The sequence below is a fragment of the Lithobates pipiens genome, unplaced genomic scaffold, assembly GCF_037356315.1.
Source record: "Lithobates pipiens isolate NorthernLeopardFrog02 unplaced genomic scaffold, aLitPip1_a1.2 Scaffold_18, whole genome shotgun sequence".
Taxonomy (NCBI): domain Eukaryota; kingdom Metazoa; phylum Chordata; class Amphibia; order Anura; family Ranidae; genus Lithobates; species Lithobates pipiens.
The window spans coordinates 181315197-181335745 of record NW_027507758.1 but is presented as its reverse complement, the minus strand read 5'-3'; the positions used below and the strand labels follow the sequence as shown (position 1 = coordinate 181335745).

The following is a 20549-nucleotide window of genomic DNA, read 5'->3' as shown; positions in this document are numbered from 1 at the left end:
TCCCTAGGTCAAGCCACTTTTGAACCAGAAACAGCCTGACCTGGGCTACAGAGAAGCAGCACTGGACTGTTGCTCAGTAGTCCAAAGTCCTTTTTTCGGATGAAAGCAAATTTTGCATGTCATTCGGAAATCAAGGTGCCAGAGTCTGGAGGAAGACTGGGGAGAGGGAAATGCCAAAATTCCTGAGGTCCAGTGTCAAGTACCCACAGTCAGTGATGGTCTGGGGTGCCATGTCAGCTGCTGGTGTTGGTCCTCTGTGTTTTATCAAGGGCAGGGTCAATGCAGCTAGCTATCAGGAGATTTTGGAGCACTTCATGCTTCCATCTGCTGAAAAGCTTTATGGAGATGAAGATTTCATTTTTCAGCACGACCTGGCACCTGCTCACAGTGCCAAAACCACTGGTAAATGGTTTACTGACCATGGTATTACTGTGCTCAATTGGCCTGCCAACTCTCCTGACCTGAACCCCATAGAGAATCTGTGGGATATTGGGAAGAGAAAGTTGAGAGACGCAAGACCCAACACTCTGGATGAGCTTAAGGCCGCTATCGAAGCATCCTGGGCCTCCATAACACCTCAGCAGTGCCACAGGCTGGTTGCCTCCATGCCACACCGCATTGAAGCAGTCATTTCTGCAAAAGGATTCCCGACCAAGTATTGAGTGCATAACTGAACATAATTATTTGAAGGTTGACTTTTTTTGTATTAAAAACACTTTTCTATTATTGGTCGGATGAAATATGCTAATTTTTTGAGATAGGAATTTTGGGTTTTCATGAGCTGTATGCCAAAATCATCAATATTAAAACAAGAAAAGGCTTGAACTACTTCAGTTGTGTGTAATGAATCTAAAATATATGAAAGTCTAATGTTTATCAGTACATTACAGAAAATAATTAACTTTATCACACTATGCTAATTTTTTGAGAAGGACCTGTAGTTTAGGTATGCAGTTAGAGCGGACATGTGTCTCTTGTAGATCAACAAGGTCAGCTTTAATAAACCTGTGCAGGACAAAAAAATTGTTTAGTTTAGTTTCTTATCAATTAGTTAGTTACATAAATTTGTTTTGTTAAATTCTTTTAACCCATTTAATTAGTTTTTTTTCGGAAATTAGTTTCGTTTATACAATTCAAATCGATTAAAATTTTCGGAATTCTAGTCAATTCAAATAGTTTTTGAATTAATTTTGAATAGTAAAGAATTCAAAAAGTTTTCAAATTTGAATAGTTTTTAAATTCGAAAAGTTTTCGAATTTGAATAGTTTTTAAATTCGAACATTTTTCAAATTTGAATAGTTTTGCATTTTTCAAATTCTAATACTTTTCAAATAGTTTTCCAATTTCCAAATAAAATAAAATATAATAGAATAAAAAATATTATAACAGAAAATAAAAGAATAGGATGATATAATAGAGTAAAACAGAACAAAATAGAATAGCAAATAAAATAACAGAATAGAATGGAATAGAATAAAACAGAAACTAATAGAATAGAATAAAATAGAATATAACCATCTTCTGAAATTCAAATAGAAAATAGATATATAGAAACAAATATAATTTAAAAAAAACTATAGAATAGAACAGAAATTTGAAAAAATGAATTGATTCTGTTTAAATTTGGGGAAATTGTTATATTCTTTCTATGGTATTCTATTTTTTTATTCTATTATTTTTCTATTTGTTTATTCTAATTCTATTATTTTATTTTCTATTCTATCAGTTTCTATTCTATTCAGTTCTATTCAAATTCAAATTTATTCTTTTTTTTTTTTTTTTTTTTTTTTTTAAAGAGTATTTATTGAGAAATAAATAAAGACACAAATACAGATGCAATAGTAACAAGTACGATATAGCGGAACCATCATCGCAGATGAGGTGTATAAAAATGGGAGCAGATTGTATCTTTATCGTAATGAACTAAGACCATAATCTGAAATACTTAAACCAAGAGGAAGGCAGTGAAATTAGTAGAACAAAGCAGCAAACTGACAGCGACTGGATGGATCTTGCGTAAGAAATAGTTGCAAAAGTAATATATATATATAACAGGATAATGTCATTTCCCATGAAGAAGAAAAACAACGGATCATAGGATCAGGAGTATTAGATTGGATGTAGAAAAAGAAGAAATAATAAAAAGAGAGGAGGGGAGGGGAAGAGGTGAAGACATACAGAAAGGAAAATAAAAAGGTGAAAAGAGGGGGGGAAGGGGATACGAGGTTTTCATGTAGAGTCCCTAAGGTAGGGGGGTTCCAAAGGGTAGTCCCGGAGGTCAGTAGGTTCCTGGGCGTGGCTCAAATATTATATTGGGGGGGGGAACCGACCCCGAGATTGGTAGTTGAGTGTCGTAATAGGAGAAGGTGAATTGGTCCAAGTTGATGATGTCCACCGGAGGGAGAGTGTCAGATATGAAGGGAAGCTATCGCCAGTAGAAACGAGACTTCGCTTTTTCGTCCCTGAAGTTTGCGTTGTAACGATCTTTGTACAGGAGTGAAAGGAGTTCCTTCTGTGTCTGGGCGACGGAGGGGGGGAGAGATGAAGTCCAGCTCTTTAGAATGGATTTCCTGGCAAGGAGTAGGCACAGCAGAGACCAGTCCACATGGGAGGGTTTGTACGGTGTGCCGCTCAGGGGCACTCGGTTGTTGATGGAAGACCATGGAAGCAGGAGAGGGTCCCAGTATCCAAAGATGAGAAGAAGGGGGTCCTTTGGCAGTTTCAGCAGGGTAACTTTAAAGATGTAGGAGAGGAACCGATCCCAGAAGGATGAGATGAAGGAACAGGACCAGAAACGGTGTGCCAGCGAGGGCCTGTTCTGGAGACATAGGGGACACTTGGTGCTGTCCTGGCCAGAGTTGGATGGAAGGAAGGGAAGGTATGCCCTGTGGGCAATTTTTAGTTGCGTTTCTCTCCAGAGCTCGTTAGGGGTTAGGCGGTAAACTTTGTTAAGTCCTTGCAGGATTTTTTCTACTATATCCGGGTCAGGGAAGTCTTTCTCCCAGTTGGCGACTGATGAGGATGTCAATTGAGGAGTAACCTGCTGGAGTAACGGTGTGTAGATGTCTGAGATTTTATAAGTATCGTCTTTGAGCAGGCGGTCCAGAAAGGTTAGGGGGAAACGTTTACGTTCATCACTGCAGACGTCCTTTAAGTAACTGACACATTGCCTGTAGTGGAAAGCGTGAGCTGACGGGAGGGAGAACCTGTCCGCTAGAAGGGAAAAGGGCATAGGGCGCCCAGATTCAAGATCGCAGAGTGCAGCAAAACTGGTGATGCCCCTCTCTTTCCAGATGTGGAATGTCTTGTGGAGTAGGCCAGGGGAGAAAGTGGGGTTCCCCTGTATCGGAAGGTGTCTGGAGACATAAGGGGGGAGCTTGAGGCATTTCCTGGTTTCCCTCCAAGCTATGGCAGTGTCTCTGAGTAGGAGGTTATGTTGAAACAGAGACGGTACTGACTTCCACCTGCAGTGGAGGAGAGCTGTCAATGAGAGTGGGGAGACCATGGCAGCTTCCAAGGAGTAGTTGGAGTATCTGGAGGCTTGAGAGATCCAGTCCAGACTAGTTCGTAACAGACATGACAGATTATACAGTCTTACATTAGGCAGGCTGATACCCCCCTCGCGTCTGGGAAGATGCAACTTTTTTAAGGCTATACGTGGGCGTTTGCCCTTCCATATAAAGGAAGAAAAAGCCGATTCCAGAATTTTAATGTCCTTGTGAAGGAGGAGCAGAGGAATGGTTTGGAGTGGGTACAGTAGCCTGGCAAAGCTAACCATTTTCAGCAGGTGGCATCTTCCCAGAAGCGAGAGAGGCAGATCCATCCAGTTCACCATTTCTTGAGAGATTTTCGTGATCAGAGGGGGGTAGTTGAGGTGGTAAAGGGAGGAAGGTAATTTTCCAATTTTAATGCCTAAATAGGTGATATATGAGGTGGCGGTTGAAAAGATAGAATGTTGTGTCCAGGGGGTTTGCGAGAGGACCCTATCGGGAGAATTTCGCTTTTACCATAGTTTATACGGAGCCCTGAGCATGATCTAAAGACGTCAAAGACCTCTTTAATAACGGGCATGTCGGAAACGGGGTCCGACGAGAAGATGAGCACATCATCAGCAAAAAGGGAGGTGCGCAGGTCATGTTGGCCAATGCGAATACTGTGGAGAGGGGCCGATTGGGACAGATATCTGGATAGAGGTTCTAGGGTGATATTAAAGAGGAGCGGTGAGAGTGGGCAGCCCTGGCGAGTGCCTTTATGCAGGCGGAATTCATCTGAGAGCACTCCAGCCGCGACTAATTTAGCTGCTGGGGAGGAGTACATGGCTTTGATGAGATGGCAGAAGTGTCCCGAGAAGCCCATTTCAGATAAAGTCATAAAGAGCCAGTAAAAACTGACATTGTCGAAGGCCTTCTCCGCGTCTAAAGTTATAATGGCAAAATCCCCATTCGGATTATTTTTAGCATGTTCCAGAGCGAGCATAACTTTACGTATATTCAAGGTGGCAGTTCTGCCTTTCACAAAGCCAGATTGGGCAGGATGAATAAGGGAGGGTACAATGGCAGCTAGTCTCGTGGCTATGATTTTGGACAGGATTTTGACATCCAGATTGAGGAGGGAAATCGGCCTATATGAGCCTGGGTCAAGCGGGTCTTTCCCTTTTTTGGAAAGGAGTTTTATAACGGCCTGGTTTCCAGAAGGGAGATATGAACCACCAGACCAGATGCCATTGTACACCTTCAGGAGAGTGGGTTCTGTAATGGAGGAGAGGGTTTTGTAGAATTCACTGGTAAACCCGTCGGGGCCTGGTGCTTTGGACGGGGTTAGTTTGCGGATCGTGGAGGAAACTTCATCAAGGGAGATGGGGGCATTGAGAGCTTCTAGTTGTTCAGGGGTAACTTTAGATAACAAAACGCTATCGAGGAAGGAACGAGCCGCAGTATTATCTATGGGGTCTGGGGCGTAGAGGGCTGTATAATAGTTTAACATCGCCTTGTTAATAGCTTGTGGGGTAGATTGTACAACACTCTTCGCGTCTTTGAGGGAAGTGATGTGCGTCGGGTGGAATGGGCCCTTGCACAGCCTCGCTAGGAGCTTGCCCGCCTTGTTACCAAACTTGTGTAGCGTTGCGTCGAGTTGGGATCTTTTAGTTTGTTCGAGAGTATCTGCCCAAGTGTCGAAACTTTTCTTGGCCGCCTGCCATTCGGTTCTATTGACAAGGGAATCGTTAGTGGAGAGGGACCTTTGGGCTAGATGTAGTCGCGCACTGGCCCGTTTGTAGTGAGACAGTGCGTTCCTCTTAAAGGAGGAAGCATAAGAAATGATCTGGCCCCTGAGGAATGCCTTACCGACATCCCAGAAGAGGTTCGGGGAGTCCGAGTGAGGGGAGTTTGCTTCCGAGTATTCACGCCAGGAGTTCGCCATAAAATGTTGAAAGTCAGGGTTGCCATGGAGATACGAGGGGAAGCGCCACAGTCTTGGGTGAGGTGGGAGATCTAGATTGTCAAGACTAACTGAGATTGGGGCATGGTCAGAGATAGCTATATCAAGCACTTCAGCTTCAGTCAAATTAGGTATGAGATCGTCAGAGCCAAAAAAATAGTCGATTCTCGAGAACATATTATGTGGGTGTGAGTAAAAGGTATATTCCCTGTCTGCTGGGTGGGATAAGTGCCATAGGTCACGAAGATGGAGAGATTCCATGGTGGATGCAAAGTGGGAAGGAGTAGAAGAAACACTTGTCGCCCTGCGGCGTGGGGGAGGGGATCTGTCGTCCGCATGGTGTAGGATGTCATTAAAGTCACCGCCAACTAAATGGGGAGTCTGGGTGGTCCGGAGTAGCCATGAGGTCAGGTCACTATAGAAAGACTTGCTAGGGTTATTGGGAGCATAAACGTTAGTGATCACTAGTTCTTTGGTCCCCAGGCGGGCGTGCAGCGAGAGGAGCCTTCCCTGTGAGTCTGAGTGCGTGGACAATACCTCGCACGGGAGGTTTTTGTGGATCAGTATGAAAACACCCGCTTTACGACTAACGGCGTCGGAGCCTAGGACTTTGCCGACCCAGAGTTTCCTCATGCGATGAAAATCTGGAGCGGATAAGTGGGTTTCCTGCAATAGGGCGATATCTGTTTTCAATCTTTTTAGGTGCCGGAGGACTTTCATTCTCTTATTAGGAGATCTGAGGCCTTTCACGTTCCATGAGACTATTCTCACGTCAGGGGTGTCGAGGAGAGGAATTGGGCCGAATTTAGAGATTTGTCGCCAGCCGGTGGGCAGGGCAGTAGAAGCTTTTGCTTAAATAAGAGGGACCCGGTAGGGCCGTGGGACATGTGAAGTAGGATGGTCAGAAAGGAGACTCTGTCTCTGAAGGAAGGTGGGGGGAGGGGGCAGGGAAGGTGGGGAGCAAAATTAAACACATACAAAAACATAAACACTGGAGCGAACTTCGCTTTTTTCCGCATGGAGTCACTGTGTAGGCCAGCCCCCAGTGCACGACCCAGAGGTATAGGGCAAGAGCGTCCGGGCAGTGAGCCTGAATATGAACAAGGGTGCGGCCATTGAACCAAGAGCCAAAAAGGGCGCGTGTCATGTTGAGGCAGTAGACATGCACAGTGAGTCCAGGAGGAGTACAACACAGTTTAAATAGACACGTGAATTAAAGTATCAGACCCACGTTAACTTGGAACAGTACAGTAAGAGGACCCAAGAGTGGAATTATCCACAGGTATAGCATATAAAAGTATAAACTAGAAAGCATCAAAGACAGTGTATAAAATACAGAAAAAGAAAAAGGCAGGATACTCAATTATAAAAATATAGTATTATAAAAAATATTAAGTGGCCGCAAAAAGAAAGAGCAGCGAGGGCAGCGGGGATTCCTGAAAACCTAGGCCAGGATGCCAAACAAAACAGAGGCGGTCAATAGCACCGATGGTGCGTCTGCTAGATGGGAGCAGAGCTTAAGGCCAATATAACCGAGGATCAATAGGCTAGACAGTGACCAGGCCTGAACGAAAGCATAAAAAAAGAAAACAACATAGTAACTCACAAAGACAAGTCAGGCTGGTGGTCCTGGCGGGAGGGTCACCGGTGAGGTGAGGAGAGGAGGATCCAAGGGGACCGATATGTCATCAACGAGGGGTACCCCGATGGTGGGTATCTGGGGCAGAAGGCCTGAAGCGTTTGGGTGAGTCCTTCCGGGGGCTCCTTTGGTCCAGGGAGCGATTGAGCGATGAGAATTTGGAAGGGGTGTGAGGGTGCGCACCCTGGTGCAGAGAGCGGAGAAATGCCTCAGCTTCAGAGGGGTCTTGGAAAGACAGTTGGTCACCGTTTGGGGCCTTCAGGCGAAGGATAGCCGGGAAGGCTAGGGAGAACTTAAGTTGCATTTTGAAGAGTTCCGAGCACACCTGCTGGAATGCTTTCCTTTTCTTGGAGACCTCAATGGAGTAATCGGCAAAGATTAGGACCTTGATCCCATCCACTTGGAGAGAGCGCGTTTACCTGAACTTCTGCAGGATCAGGGCCTTGTCAGAGTAGTTGAGGTACTTTGCGATTATGGGTCTAGGGGATTTGCGTTCTGGTGCAGGTTGACCCATACGATGGGCGCGTTAGACCGTGCAAGGGCCTGGAAGGCCCAGGGCTTCTGGGATGCGCACTGCGCAGAAGTCAGATAGCTCCGAGGATTGTAGTGACTCGGGGATCCCTACGAATCGCAGATTGCTCCGTCTGGCCCTATTTTCCAGGTCATCAAGTTTCTGTAGAACATATTGATTCGTTCTGTCCTGGGAGCGTTCCGTGGCTTGGGCCTGGTAGAGTTCCTCTTCTATATCTGACAGACGGTGTTCCAGGTCATTTAATCTGGTGTGGTGTTCGCCTATTTGGGCCTTGAGCTGCTGCATGCCTGCATTTACAGCTTTTTCCACAGATGCCGTTATCATGGGGGATAATAGAGCGGCCACGGCCTGGGCAATGCGCTCTGTGGTGGAGTCCCCTGCAGGCTGCGTGGAAAGACTGCCCTGTAGTGGAGGGGCTGGAGATGCTGGCAGTGATTGTGGAGAGGGGGGAGAAGCAGTGTCACAGCTCACCTCCATGTCCGCTGCGCGCTGTGAGGAGAAGGGAGCCGAGTAGGCCGAAGCCGGGGCCTCGATTTGCGGCCGCGCCGCGGTCACGGGCGGCGTCGTAGGCGCTCGCGCGCCGGTTTTTTCCAGGAACCAGTCCATGGCTATGAGGGGTGAGTCCGGGAGGTGTTTCGTCGGAAGCCCGGCCGCTCAGCAGGATTTTAAAGCCGATTTCGGGGTCGTGATGCGGGAGCTGAGGAGGAGAGCAGTCACTCCATGCGGCGCCGGAACCGGAAGTTCCAAATTTATTCTATTCAACATTCGAATTTCGGAAGATGATTATATTCTTTCTAGGAGGAAACACATGTTTAGCACTAAACCATCTGATGAAAAAGATTAAAGTTTAAAATTTAAATGAGAAGGCATGCATCTGCATGCTGATACATGAAGGTGCTACCATGTGAATGGTGAGTGGATTAAAAATTCTGGGGGAGGAACCAATAAAAATTAGTCTCAAAAAGTCTCTAAATCAAGCCTGTAAAGGGAACAGTGCTGCTTTGGGTGCAGGCTTGGGAATCCGATCACTGTGAACAAAAGGAAAGCAGAAGGAAGAGAGAGAAGCTCCAAGCCAAACCTTTAAACAGCTTAGGAATTTATTCAGTATATAAATATAAAGCAACACTAAAAACTTGTGTGAAAAATGTTGGAGCACTTGCAGAGTGCTAGAGTGGGTGGAAGCTTCCATGTGCAGTGTCACAGGAGCACAGGAGGATTGTCAGAAAGTCTCTATTGAGGGATCCACAAGCTCTGTGTTAGCCGCAGCTTGGTAAGCCTCATGGAAAGGTCAGCTGTGTGTCTCTGGTGGGAGACGTCCAGGGCTGTCAAACTCGGGATCCGCCCACATGCTGTCTGGCCAATCAGAACATGTTTCGAAAGCACGGCCTCACCTTTTTCATCAGCTCATCCTCTAACAGTCACATCACATTTAAATAGAGGATACAATTAGCCGTGTCAGCTGGGAAGATAATGATTAAAAAGCTGTATGCTGTAAACGTGGGAGGGAATGGAAGAGGGTGAAGGTGTTGAGGAGAGGAGAGGAGAGGAGGGAAGGGAGGATGGATGATAAAAAATAAGGGAGTAGGGAAGACAAGGAGGGTAATAGTAGGATAAAGGAGCTGGAAGGGGGAAGGTGAGTTAGGAAAGTTGGGAAAGGGGAGGGTACATGAAGAAGGGGAGTAGTGAAAGGAAGAGGAGAGGGCTACCTAGGTACTGATTCCAACATAAAGGTCAGGCATTGTTTTGTAGCATAAGCTAAAGAGATAGCTATATGTAATTGTTCTTGGCCTATATACTGTATCACTGCAAGCAGAGGAGGTGGGTCCTGGGGTCACTATTCAGGCAGTAAAGATGGAGGAGTTCTAGTTTGTCCTCACAGCAGGTAAGACATAATAAGACATAACAAGTCTAAAGTGGAGTATCCTGAAAAAAAAAATGGAGAAACCCATATTTATAATGTCCACCTGGATGCAGCTGTTTCTTGGTTAAGAGAGGGAGATTTGGTGTTGCAACAATAAGCTATAAAGAAGCCTTGACGATGGTACTGGTATATTTCTGATAGCTAAGTTGGAGGTTGGGGGTGTCTGTAACTGAGGTTTGGCTTAGTGCATCAGCGTGGGATAAGGGTTATGTATGCGTCTTGAATATCATGTACAGCTGTGTTAGGAAAGTTTTTGGATTCAAACTGAACTGTGTGTATTATTCGCACCGGGCCTCATGATTAGCAGATGAGGTGGTTGGACTTCCTCCTCTAAACAATTGTTAATCTGCTGGCAGAGGTGAGGCTGGTGGCGGTGGTGATCTACGGCATTGTACCACATTAGGGCTGTCTTGTCGGGTGTCCTCTCTAGGTCTGGGTAGCTGTGGAGGTGGCATCCATAAGTCTCCATAGCAATCAGGTATATCTACCAGTGGTATGTCAAGGCTTGCGCAGAAAGCACGTATATCTTCTGGTATTTGGAGGTTTGTCGTGGTCACCCCCCCCGGGTGGCTGGTACACAGTATGGGAGCTTCCAGTGGTATGGTATTCCACGGGTGCATAGAAGTTCCAATAGGAGATGAAGATCCTTCCGATAGTGTAAGGTTATATGTGAGATATCTTGGTAGAGCTTAATATCTGCACCACTATAGATAATGCAATTGCGATTTCTGGCACTGGGTCGGATCTTTTCTTTTAAGTGAAAGATCACATCCCTAGGAGGGACTGTGTCTCTGACCCAGGGGCAAAGTGAACGATGGAACCTTTTCATGTCGATCTGTGTTTCATGTGGTCTGTCAAGCAGTTTGTTGAAAATAGTGAGAACAGCTTGTTGCAGTTGGTTTGGTTCCACAGTTTCAGGAAGACCGCAAGAAGACCGTGTATTCTTAGATTATGTCTGCGGCCTCTGTTGTCCAAATCTTCAATGTGGCGTTGGAACTCACGGAGATGATGGGTGTGTGCAACAGATAACTGATGCAGCTACTGAATATCAGCATCATAGCAGGTCACCCTTTTCCTCCACTTCGTTTTTTGTTTAATATCTGTTTATTTTAAGAAAAAAGCAAGTAGAACATACAGTTATATTCAAAATAGTTATTGATACAGTTTACATGAGCTCACATACGTATAAGATCAAGCAGATAAACAATTATCTGTAGACCTCCAGGGATGGGGGAATTCAATGAAAAAATCTACAAGTGAACAAAGTAGAGGCCTGGGTCTAGGTAAGCATAAGAGCAAACAAAGTTATAAGTAATCAATTGACATAGTAGTGGTTTTAAAAGGAAAGAGTGACAGATAAAGAATAGGGATGAGCCGAACACCCTCCTGTTCGGTTCGCAACAGAACATGCGAACAGGTAAAAAATTCAGCAGAACACACAAACACCATTAAAGTCTGTGGGACACAAACATGAATAATCAAAAGTGCTCATTTTAAGGCTTATATGCAAGTTATTGTAACAAAAAGTCTTTGGGGACCTGGGTCCTGCCCCAGGGGACATGTATCAATGCAAAATAATGTTTTAAAAACTGACTTTTTTTTGGGAGCAGTGATTTTTTTAATGCTAAAAGTGAAACAATAAAAATAAAAATATTCCTTTAACCACTTTGCGCCCAGGCCAATTCTGACATTTCTCTCCTACATGTAAAATCCCTAATTTTTTTTGCTAGAAAATGACATAGAACCCCCAAACATTATATATGTTTTTTTAGCAAAGACCCTAGAGAATACAATGGCGGTCATTGCAACTTTTTATCTCGCACGGTATTTGCGCAGCAATTTTTCGAACACATTTTTTTCAGAAAAAAAACTGTTTCATGCTTAAAAAAAAACAGTTAAGTTGGCTCAATTTTTTTGCATAGTGTGAAAGAGGAGGATACGCCGAGTAAATAGATACCCAACATGTCATGCTTCAAAATTGCACGCGCTCGTGGAATGGCGCCAAACTTTGGTATTTAAAAATCCCCATAGGCGACGCTTTAAATTTTTTTACTGGTTACATGTTTTGGGGTACAGAGGAGGTCTAGAGCTAGAATTATTGCTCTCGCTCTAACATTCGCGGCAATGCCTCACAAGTGTGGTTTGCACACCGTTTTCATATGTGGGCGGGACTTATGTATGCGTTCGCTTCTGTGTGCGAGCTCACGGGGACAGGGGCACTTTACTTTTTTTTTTTTTATTGTTCATTTTTTTTTTTTTTCAGTAGATTTTTATTGAGAATACACTGAAATACATATTAACAAATGAACAATGCTCTTATGAACAAAACACAACATAGAGTGCTGAGATGACAGTTAACAAACCATAAGTTCCAATAGGAGTAGCAAACCTAATGTTGTTGACTGGTGCGAACCAATAAGAGAGTAGGCGATATAAAATATTGAGATCCAATCCTTGATAACAAAATATCACTTAGGAAATTGGACACATTACACATTCAAATTAACTGGAGCGGCGAGCCCCCCGGTTCCGGCACCCCAAATGGGATCTAACTGTGCCGAGTACCCGAAGGCTCTACCCCTCCCAAATACTTAAAACTTCTATTGAGCATGCAGTCCCGCACAACACTCTGGACTTCTTACTTTGGACTGCACCTAAATGCAGACCCCCAATCTTGGCCCCCACACTCTCTCATTCCTTCTCCCTATGGGACAAATTAAAGCTGAATCCGAACATCACCTCAGGCCTAACTCCTCTGTCCCACATTTTCCAGAATCCCAAATTCCCTCCAGGGCTAGATATACAGGCCTTCCAATGGTGGCTGGACAAAGGGCTGTACCGAATAGGCCATTTCTTTTCTACCAACGGGCCCCTCTCTCTTGCACAGTACGTTAGTAAGCTAGACCTCCAGGGAACGGAAAGGTTTAGATTTGGACAAATCAGTCATTTACTACATGGCCTATGGTTAGACAAACCAAACCCTCCACGTTTCTCTAGCTACGAACTCTGGTGTGGTCAAGCAGTGGAACAAAGGGGGGGATTTCCATCATCTACGCTTCACTCTCCCAACCCTCAGGGAAGTCCTCTTACATGGTAGCCTGGGAGGAAGATCTTCAGTTTCAGTGGAGTCTTGAGTTTTGGCAATCTGCTCTTTCTATAGCCTTTAAAGGAATGTTAAACACCTCCCTAATGGAAGCAAATTTAAAAGTAATCACCAGATGGTATCTAACCCCCGCGAGACTAGCTAAGATATTCCCGATGGCTGATCCTTTGTGTTTCAGGGCCTGCCAATTGTTAGGCACAATTGCACATGTGTGGTGGGAGTGCCCTTGAATTAGACATTATTGGAAGAAAATATTCAACATCATCAAAAAAGTGACCGGACACGAGCTCTCCAGGCTCCCTGAAATTGCCTTACTGAATGCACATCTTCCTCACATCCCCAAATATAAGCGGAAATTTATCCACTTCATCCTTTTAGGGGCGAAAATGACCCTAGCTAAAGCTTGGAAACAACCCGTGGCCTCCATTAGGCTAGCTATAAGGAAAATCTCATGGATTATGACTCAAGAAAAACTAGCGAGCTCCCTCAATGATTCTACGCAAAAATTTGAACTAACCTGGGAACCCTGGGCCCATTTTGTGGGGATCTCCCTCATCCCTGGGATCCCCTCGGCCCAAACGCTAAACTGAGAGTGACCACTGGGAACCTATTGACTACTCTCTCTCTATCTCACTTTCCTTTTCTATCTTTCCTCTTCTCTTCTTGATTCTTCGGAGGGTTATCCTCCCACTCCCTCAGGGATACTGATCGACCTCTACAACAATCCCCCATAGTCAATCTTGGATATTATGGGGGGTGACCGGAAGCTTCCGCTCTATGAGTGGGGGGCCCTCTCCCTGTGCAGTGTGATCCCGAGAGGGGCACAGGGACAGGAACTCCTCCTGTAACCGGCCCAGGTTGGGCTCAACCTGGGAATTCGAGATTCTCCAGCTATGGCATAGTGCATTTACACCTTAGTCCTAGCGGATCTCCCGGGTTACACCCCCGCACCTATGATGAAGGCATGCTAGCTCATGCCCTTTACAGCTGTTTCATTTCATGCGTTTTTTTACAAGTTCTCTTCTCCCTCTAGCGGACAAGAAGGTTGACATTACATCTACCATGACTTTTAACATCACATTGTTGTTATTCAAGTATTATTTGTCAAACATATTGTATCGGTTTCTCTGTATTCTGTTTCATGAAAATAAAATACTTTGAAAGCAAAAAACTTCTATTGAGCTATCGACTGGTCCTGGCAAAAAGGAACATTTTCCTGAACAGGTGTAATACTAATGACCATCAAATATCAGGTAATCGAAAGGAACAATCGATCAAATGGATAGCAATGACCATGAACAAGCCGCTTAACGAATTTAGATTCGTAGTTTTGTACTCCTATAGAGTGCAGAAAGACCATGTTGATCCTACTTAAGGCAGGATAGAGAGCACGGATGGAGAAAAAAAGGTAAACAGAAAGAATAGAAGAAAGATGGGGAGGAATAGAGAAGAAGAGAGGAAAAAAGACGAGTGAAATAGTAGCTGCTGTCAAAGTGGGCAACTCTCACCTGGCATCACGTTTGTATCACTGGTGTTTGAAGACACTTAGGGGTGTATCTGATACAAGGATCCCATGTCGCTGTGTGCCTATCTACCTTGTCCAGGAAGATGCTCACTGTTTTTTCTTGTACCATAATCCATGATATCTTTCTTTTAACCAATCTCAATGATACAGTGGGCTGCTTCCAGACTCTAGCAATGGTAAGTTTGGTACCGATAAGAATAAATCTAATGAGGTTTTGTGTTAATTTTGGAACATCCTGTGGGGAAAAATTTAGTAGCACGATTTGAGGTGTTTTGTGGATGGGTAAGGCTGGGATCTTCCGGATGATTTGGAACACCTTATTCCATAAATTTCTAATTTTTGGGCACTCCCACCAAATGTGTACCATAGAACCAATATGACCACAGTTGCGAAAACAAAGGGGAGAGGCATTCGGGTAGATTTTTGCTAGTCTAAGAGGCGCCATGTACCACCTCATGAGAATCTTTAAGTTAGCTTCAATTAGAGTTGTATTAAGTAAGCCTTTTGAGGCCGAACATGATGCCCTATGCCACTCCCCTAAGGTCCATTGCTGTTGGAGGTCAGTTTCCCATTCACGCATGAAAAGCGTTTTAGAATCTGTTTGGGCAAGAGCAAGATAGATCACCAATATCCCCCCTCTCTGCTCCATGGCTTGGCCACCCCAAAGTTCATATTCAGTGATAGAAATAGGAGAACCGGCTGATAACCCTAAAGACTTGAGGAAATTAGAAATTTGTTGGAATCAGAATTTTTCCGTTTCTGGCATGTGAAGCTTCCTGAGATAATGACCTAGAGAGAAAGGACCCCGAGGGGGAGACTAATTGGCCGATCCTATATAGCCCTTTGTCCAGCCACCAACGAAAAGCCTTAATGTCCTGGCCCGGAGGGAACAAGGGGTTCCTGAAGATGTGGGAGAGTGGCTTCCAATTGGAGGTAACGTGCGGGTTCGCTTTCAAAGAGTCCCAAAGAGCAATTGAGTGGGAAAGAGTTGGCGCTAGTATGGCCGGTCTAGTCCTAGGAGCGCACCATAAAAGATAATCAAGGGTAAAGTTGGGAACTGCTTGTCTCTCCATATGAACCCAGTCCGGGTGTGCCGTTTTTAAGTAGACAGTAGATAGTTGGGAGAGTTGCGCCACCTGGTAATACCAAAGGATGTTTGGGACCCCCTAGGCCCCCTTGATTTTTGTTGCGGAAAAGAGTTTCCTTTGAAATTCTATGTCCCTTGGATCCCCAAATAAATTTCATAATTTTGGACTGAAAGATATGGATACGGTCCTTGGGGACGGGGATAGGCACTGACCGAAAAAGATACAATATACGTGGGAGTAGTGTCATTTTAACTGAATTCACCCTGCCTAGCCAAGATAATTTAAGTGAATCCCAAAAAACTAGGTCTTCCTCCAATTTGCGTAATGTCAAAGGAAAGTTAGCAGCGTACAATTTGTCAATGGATGCCGTCAGGTGTATCCCCAAATAGGGAAGGGCCGAGTCTGACCAATCAAACTTAAAGCTATATTTAAGTTGTGAAACAAGTGAAGATGGTAAGTTAACGTTGAGTGCTGAGGATTTAGCATAATTGACCTTAAGGCCAGAAATTTCGCCAAAATCATTGAGCAGTTTGCATAAAACTGGGAGCAAGGTGGTTGAAGCAGAAATAAAAAGCAATACATCATCAGCAAACAAAGCACATTTGTGAGTGTTTGGACCACACTTAATACCTTTAATGTCTGGGTTCGCTCTAATCGCTACAGCTAGTGTCTCAATGATCATGGCGAAGATCAAGGGCGAAAAGGGGCATCCCTGTCTTGTACCCCTGAGGATCGGGAAGGGGTCAGAATAGTAACCCTGCATTTTTATTCGAGCTTCTGGATTCGAGTAAAGAGCTACAGCTAGTGTCTCAATGATCATGGCGAAGATCAAGGGCGAAAAGGGGCATCCCTGTCTTGTACCCCTGAGGATCGGGAAGGGGTCAGAATAGTAACCCTGCATTTTTATTCGAGCTTCTGGATTCGAGTAAAGAGCTTTAATAATGTTCATAAATGACTGTCCGAATCCCCATCTTTCCAATGTAGGGAACAGGAAAGACCAGGAGACCGAGTCAAAAGCTTTCATGAGATCAAGTGAAAGGAGGCAACCCTGTTGGAGGGGGCCCCCGTCCCACCTAGATCCCAGGAGCGAGATTATGTCTACGGCCCTCCTAATCTGATCTGGTCCTTGTCTTCCCGGGATAAAGCCTACCTGGTCTGCATGAACATAAAGACTGATGAAGTTGGAGAGTCTATTAGCTAAGAGTTTTGTCAGGATTTTGAGATCGTTATTGATCAGGGATATAGGTCTATAGTTAGAAACACAGCTGGGATCCTTCCCCAGTTCAGGGATAACTGTTACGAAAGCCGAGTTCATGGCTTTATCCAGGGAAGAGCCAGACCTGAGATGGTTAAAGAAGCGTGCTAGGTAAGGGGCAAGCGTCTGAGAGAAATGTTTGTAATACGGAACTGAGAACCCGTCCGGCCCAGGAGCTGAGTTAGTCTTAAGGTTTTTGATGACCCCTTCAACTTCCTCAGCGGAAATTGGAGCGTCCATTTCATCCTTATGGAGATCTTTTAGAGTGGGGAGTTGTGTCGACTGTAGGAAGGAGTGAATAGCACCAGGGCAGGAACAAACTTCCTTGTTATTTTCCAGGGATTCTGTGTATGGGAACCGTCTTTCATTTTTATTTTGGGAAGCGCAAAAAGTCTGGTTTTAGGGGTTAGTCGTCTAGCAAGCAAAGTACCTAGTCTGTTATTGTGGTGGTAGAAGCGTCCCTCTTCCCATCTGAGGTCCTTTTCCGCAACAGCTGTAAGTGCTAGGTTTAAAGCACTACGGGTTGCCTCAAGTTTGTCAGCAGTAAGTTGAGAGGGATGGGCTTTATGCAATTTGCTTAAGGAGGAGAATTCCCTTTCTAGCCTGTTTATGTCTGCCTTGGGAGCCTTGTGCAGTCTAGTAGAGATTTAAATGAGAGTACCTCTGATGGAAACCCGGACCGTGGGATCGGCCGACCCTGAAGGGAGATAAGGACAAGGGAGTGATCCGACAAAACAGAGTCCTAAATAACCGACCGTTGAGCCAGCGGAATATGTTGTTGGAGAATAAAAAAGTGATCAATTCTTGCGAAGGTTTGGTGAGGGCTAGAGTAATGAGTATAATCCCGAACTCTGGGATTAAGTTCCCTCCAAATGTCCACTAGGCCATAATGATATAGTTGTCTAGCCACTTTTAGACTCTGCTTGGTCGGACAAATTTTATGCCTTCCTGGGGGACGTGTTTTGTCAATACCACAGTCAAAGGCTAGGTTGGAATCTCCTCCGTAAACGACTATACCTTCTGTGATCGGAGCTAGGGTACTGAGCATGGATTGATAAAACTTGCCCCTTGTTCGGAGCATAGTAAGAGATAAGAGAATAGATTTGATCATCTATGAGAACTTTTACAAGAAGGAATCTGCCTGCAGGGTCCTTAAAGTCGGATACCCAGGTGAATTGTACCCTACTTGAAAAGAAAAGTCCCACCCCTTTAGTTTTGTTCTCAGAGTTGGTTAAAAAGAAATTGGGGAATTTGGCATGAATGAAAGAGGGCTGATACGATTTAGGGAAATGTGTTTCTTGAAGGAATAAGATATCTATTTTTTGGCCATGATAATGTTGAAAAATCTTCTTCCGTTTTACCGGGGAATTAAGACCTTGAACGTTATGGGAGGCTATGTGTAGGATAGGGTTGTTATGGGGTGGGTTAGCCATGGAGCACAGAGGGAAAGAAGGCAGGAAAACCCAGAGGACCTACCTTCGTGCTAGTTACCAGCTGCAAATTCCAGGAAGCCCATGAGGTCGACCAAGCGTCACTTCGTGCATCAGAGGTGATAGAGTCCACTTCTTGAGCTGTAAAAAGGGAAGACAGGAAAGGGTAAAGAGAAAAGAGACAGTGAGAAGAGAGAGACAAAAAAGAAAAACGTACCCGAGGCGGGGGAAGAGACAGAATCCCCCCGCCAGGGGAAACCAACATCATATTCCCCCCAAAGGAAGTGCCCACCCTAGGCGAGATCAATCCCCTGGGGACTGCCTCACCCGGAATGGAGTGAGAGCGCAGGAGGTTCGCCCCAACCCCCGCGACACTAAAATATAAGCTTGCAAGATCTAAATAATAACTGAACACCAATGGCAAACATACTGGTAACTATTAAAGTAGCAATGATGTAAGACCGGAGAGTAGGCCTGTAATGAAATATAATAAGGGGCAAAATACCCCCCCAAAAAAACAAAAAAAAAACACATGGAGGGGGGGGCAAAAAAGGGGGGGGATGAAGTCCAGTCCTTACGCCTAAATTGCAGCAGGTATAAGGGGGAGGTTCAGGAAGAGGAAAAAAATTTTTTTTTCGAAAAGGCACTGAGGCCGGGGGTCAGAGAGGTTCTTGACTCAAAAAATGTGTCAGAAAAACAGGAACCAGAGATATGAGAGTCTCAAAGTCATGGGGGGAGTCCATCTTAGCTTTCTTGTGCCTGGGAGAGATCCAGAGGGAGGTGAGCGGACTAGAAGGTGGTGGCCGTTTGGACATTCCAGATGAGGAAGTTTGCATGGGGGGAAGTTGGATCCGTGGGAAGATTCCGTAGCAGATGTTCCCCTTCATGGAGAGAGGTGAAGCGGAAAGGTTTACCGTTGAAGTTAAATTTCAGACCAAACGGGAACATCCACCAGTATTTAATATTCTTCTGTGTCAGGACCATCAGCAAAGGCTTGAGGGATCACCTCTTTTGGATGGTGAAGGGAGAGATGTCAGCATAGAGTTGTATCTGATGACCCATCAGTTGAAGTTGGGGCGTGGACCGGGCCCTCTTCATGACCTCTTCCTTGACACTAAAGTAGTGTGGCTTAACTACTATATCGCGCGGGAGACCATCTTTGCGAGGATGGCCTAGGGCTCTGTGAGCACGATCCAGCTCTAATCTGTGGGTTCTGATGTCAGGGATGAGGGTTTTGATGAGCGAATTAACTGCTTCTTGGGCGTCAGTTACTGGCTCAGGCAGACCTCTAATGTGGAAGTTAAGTCTGCGGGACCTATTTTCCAAATCATCGATTTTGGCATACGCTCCTTCAAGTTGTTCATGCAATTCCTGATATTCATCAGAATTTTGGTTCACTCGATCTATTGTGGCATCCATTTTGAGTTCAATACTTTCAATTCGGTTCCCCAGCATGTGGAGATCAGATTTTATATCAGAGGTAATTAAAGATGCAGTCTGAGCTAGCCCCCTGTCAAGCATTTCAGCAAATTTAGAAAATAGTATGGACAAATCCTGTGACTGAGGAGACTGGGATGGCTGAGGGATGAGCAGGGCTGCCTCTTTAAAAGCAGTGGTGTGCCTGGATGAGTGTTCCCCTGCAGGGGATAGCCCCTGAATGTCCTCCAGTGTCTGATTTAGTAAGGAAACTGTGGTGACAGGGGATAAGGGACCTCCATGGGGTAATGGTGAATGACCCCCTCCGCATACCTCTTCATGCAGCCTGTCATGCCAGGGAGAGGAGCCTGTGGATCCTGTGTGGGCCTAGTGAGGCGGCCGCTCCGTCGCCATTTTAGATAGTTCGTCCACTCCCGGGAGGCCTGCTAATCGGGTGCCTAGCCCTCTCCGTGCTGTTCCTCCGCTCATCAGAGTGTGCCCCCGCTGTGCGCTGTGTAACTGTATTCGGCGGTGTTCAGCCGCTAAGTGTGTGGGATGGCTGGAGCGAATCGGAGCCCTGTGTTTCAGGCGTCCATCACAGGGCGCTGCAATTTATTGTTAATTTAATTTTATTTTTTTAGTTTGACACTTAAAAAAAAAAATTTGATGACTTTTATTCCTATTACAAGAAATGTAAACATCCCTTGTAATAGGAATATGGCACGATCGGACATATTTAAACTGAGATATGGGGTCAATAAGACCCCATATCTCACCTCTAGGCTGGGAAGAATAAAAAAAAAAATGATCCTGGCTTCCCTGCCAAATCGGCGCCGTTAATTTGAATACCGAGGCCGGGCGTGACGTCATAACATCGCGCTCGGCCTCCAAACGATCATAGAGACTCCGGGGACGATATGGTCCGCCGGAAATCTCTATGGTAACTGGCGGGGGCCGACAGATCCTGTCACAGACTCACCGATGGAAGCGGTGAGTCGGTACAAGCACCGGAGGGCGGCAGGAGGGGGGGGACGCCCCCCCCCCGCCGCCTGTAAGAATGATCACGCGGTGAAACAGCCGCTATGATCATTCTTATGGTGCAGGGAATCGCCGGCTGAAAACCCTGATATCTGAATGATGTCTGTGGCCTCAGGCATTATTCAGATATAACCACCAAAAGCCCATGACATCAATAGACGTAGTA

The 20549-nt window shown here is 45.3% G+C and overlaps 1 protein-coding gene across 1 annotated transcript in view; it reads left to right on the top strand.

Annotated features, from left to right (window-relative positions):
- Positions 1–20549, top strand: part of LOC143987588 (proton-coupled folate transporter-like) — a 627892-nt gene that overhangs the window by 458222 nt on the left and 149121 nt on the right. The window lies entirely within an intron of this gene.